General features: G+C 43.4%; 1 pseudogene; it reads left to right on the top strand.

Annotated features, from left to right (window-relative positions):
* Positions 1-84: 84 nt before the first annotated feature.
* Positions 85-1664, top strand: LOC101589078 (annotated as a pseudogene).
* Positions 1665-3767: the final 2103 nt, after the last annotated feature.

The raw sequence follows: 3767 nt of genomic DNA, 5'->3' as shown, positions 1-3767 counted from the left end.
GTTTGGAGAGTACCTGGTCCACCGCCGGCGAGCCCCGCAGTGCTGCCTGCTCTCACTTCGCAGCTTTCTCTTTGTCTCGTAACCATGTTCGCCAACGAGAATGCTAATGCTAATTCGCCAGCTGCCCGGCTGAACAGATTTGAGAACAAGGAAAAAGACAGTACAGAAATGAGGCGGAGGCAAATAGAAGTTAGCGTGGAGCTGAGGAAAGCTAAAAAGGTTGACCAGATGCTGAAAAGGAGAAACGCAAGCTCATTTCCTAATGACACTGCCTCACCATTGCAGGAAAAATGCAACAACTAGGATGCTGTGAATTGGACTGTAGATGACATTGTCAAAGGCATAACCAGCAATAATCTGGAAAGCGAGCTGCAAGCTTCTCAAGCTGCTAGGAAACTGCTTTTTCAGGAAAAAAAAAAAAAAAAAACAACCTCCCATAGACCACATAGTTGTGGCTGGTTTGATCCCCAAGTTTGTGTCCTTCCTGGGCAGAAGTGACTGTAGTCCCATCCAGTTTGAGTCTGCTTGGGCACTCACTAACATTGCTTCTGGGTCGTCAGAGCAGGCCAAGGCGGTGGTGGACGGAGGGGCCATCCTGGCTCTCATTTCCCTTTTGGCGTCTGCCCATGCTCACGTCAGTGAGCAGGCTGTCTGGGCACTGGGAAACATTGCAGGTGATGGTTCAGTTTTCCGAGCCTTGCTAATCAACTATGGTGCAACTGATCCACTGTTGGCTCTTCTTGCAGTCCCTGATAGGTCGTCTTTAGCAGGTGGTTACTTACACAACCTTAAATGAACCTTTTCCAACCTTTGCCGCAACCAGAATCCTGCGCCCCCCATTGGATGTCACTGAGCAAATTCTCCCTACTTTGGTTCATCTCCTGCATCACAGTGATCGTGAAGTATTAGCGGATGCCTGCTGAGCTATTTTCCATATCACCGATTGTCCAAATGAATGCACAGAAATGGTCATAAAAGCAGGAGTTGTGCCCCATCCGGTGAAGCTTCTGGGATCAGACGAATTCCCCATTACGACTCCTGCACTGAGAGCCACAGGGAATATCCTCACTGGAACAGACGAACAGACTCAGATTGTGACAGATGCAGGAGCGCTTGCTGTCTTTCCCAGCCTGCTCACTCACCCCAAGACAAACATTCAGAAGGAGGCTACGTGGACGATGTCTGACATCACAGCCGGCCGGCAGGACCAGATACAAGTTGTGAACCATGGATTCTTCCCATTCCTCATCTGTGTTCTCCTCAGGTGGGCTTTAGGACCCAAAAGGAAGCTGTGTGGGCTGTGACCAATTGCAGTGGGACAGTGGAACAGATTGTGTCCCTTGTTCATTGTGGTATAATAGAACCATTGATGAACCTCTTCACTGTGAAATATATGAAAATTATCCTTGTTAATCTGCTTGCTATTACAAATACCTTTCTGACTGCTGAGAAACTAGGTGAAACTGAGAAGCTTGGTATAGTTGAAGAATGGACAAGATTGAAGCTCTGCAGAACCATGAAAATGATTCTGAATATAAGGCCTCATTACACTTGATTGAGAAGTATTTCTCAGAGGAGGAAGAAGATCAAACTGTGCCAGACACTACCTTGAAGCCTATACCATCCAAGTGCAGGCTGGGGTTCTCCATACCTTTAGCTTCTAGGTGTACAGCGAAGGAGGCACCAGCTCTTGTTATGCACTATGTTCGGTATAAGTTTGTCTTTCTCTACTAAGAACTCTTTTTTCTTAAAAAAAAAAATGTGGTTTTCATTGTAGTACTTTTTACAATGCCACTATACTTGAACAGCTCCAAATTGTATATGCTGTATGAAGCTTATCCTCTGAAGGGGTTACTTATTTCTATACAGAATTTCCTATTTTACAATGTCCTGTAAATAAAGATTAAGTTCTACCCTGTGCTTTAAAAGAAAAAGAAAATATAAGATATTCTAAATTTCTGAAAAACAATTGGTTTTACTATGTAGTTATTACAATATAAGAAATATTATGAAGTATATACATATAGTAAAAGTGATATTAAAATCAGACAACTATAAATGCTCATGTTTTTAGACTGTGGACATTAAAGCAGTTACTTTACCTCTGAGTCTTGGTTTTTGTTGTTTTTTTTTTTCGGATCCGGGGCTTGAACTCAGTCCCTTGCACTTACCAGGCAAGCCATCTCCCCGGCCCCTTAAAGTAGTTACTTTAAACTAGTACTAGTCAGTTGAATTAAATTACAAGAGGACAGCACAATAGTCTTCAAGACATGTAAGATCTATGTTAGGAAAACGTTTAAGAGTTGAGAAAGTCATAAATATTGCATTATACATTGCAATAAGTCTTAATAAAAAGGAAGATACCTTGTTGGGCTTCTTTTTATGTTGAAAACTATGATTCTTCTTGATGTTTATTTTTCTTTTTAAAATGATGAATGATGTCTGATGAAATTCTTTTCTTTTTTATTTTATGTCTTTTTTTTTTTTGAGACTATGCATTCAGGCTAGCCTTGAACTTAGTCTCTATCCCAGGCTGGTCTTGAACTCACAATGTTCCTCCTGCTTTAGCTTTCCTAATGCTGTGATTACAGGAGCGTACCACCATGCTCAGCTCTCTCTGATGAAATTTTTAAACTCCTTTTTCTTCTTTGTCTCAGTTACTTTCACTACTAGGAAAAAAATACCTGACACCTAAAATCAAGGAAGGAAAGGTTTATTTAGCTCACAGTTTGTGAAAGTTTCAGTCTGTCATGGTTTGGGGTTTTTGCAAGGTGTAAAATATAGTACAGGACATATTTTATAGTAGCATGTATAATGAATCACCCAAGAATCACATACCACAAGTGCAGGAAATCTATCCGCACACTAAATACTAATGAAGCCAGCTGAGGGCCTGGAGCTCATAGCAATGCCTCCCACCAGTCCAGCTGGAGACCTAGAGCCCACAACAAAGTCTCATGCAGGCTCGCTTCATGGAGCTGTGCTGGAAAGGCCCAAAGATCAGTGGTATAAGCTATGAAGTCTATATCAGTGGGATGAAGGATCTGCACTAGCAAGCTGAGGGATATGAACTGGAGCTAGGAAGCAACCCTCAAGGTAAGCCTCAGAGCTCCCCCAAAAGTACCACAGTCATCCTCAGCAACAGTGAGGTCCCGAGCTCCTTCAGCGATAAGGAAAGCTGAGTTCCCATCAGGAAAGGCAATGGGACAAGCTTCTCCATGAGGCTGAACAGGACACTATCTTCCCTTCTGTAGCCAGGAATTGATGCTCAAGATGAGGACCATAACTTCTCCAAAGTTCATCGGGAAAGCCAGCATGACAAGGTCCTCCAGCAGAACAGCCCAAGAGAACTAGCAGCTTCCAACAGCACCAATAGCTTATCTGAAAACATTCCTAACAGTGTTTTGGCAGCTTCTCGTGTTCTGCCTTTCTGCTGTTGGCAGCAACCCAAGATGGCCTTGCACACCCAGCACCATGCCAGTTCAATTCAGCTGGGTGTAAGAAGTTGACCACCAGTTAGAAATCCACCACACAGTCTGTACTCAGCTGAATCTAAGACCGAGTGGGACATGGCAGAGGGGAGGAGTTCATGGAGGTGGGAAACAGCAAAGAGCAAAGGGTGGAACAGCAACTGGGGTAGCTAGCAAGTCTCTATCCCTTCCTTACATTGTATGAAGACTACTCATTGCAGGGTAGGCATAGTACTTCCACCCATAATCCCTTCATTGGATTATGAATTATTCACAAACTCCAGAAGGTGCCCAAAT

This window comes from Octodon degus, unplaced genomic scaffold (genome assembly GCF_000260255.1).
Source record: "Octodon degus isolate 3935 unplaced genomic scaffold, OctDeg1.0 scaffold00135, whole genome shotgun sequence".
NCBI classification, from domain to species: Eukaryota; Metazoa; Chordata; class Mammalia; order Rodentia; family Octodontidae; genus Octodon; species Octodon degus.
Note: the sequence above shows the minus strand (reverse complement) of the source record. Positions and strands in the feature narration are given on the sequence as shown.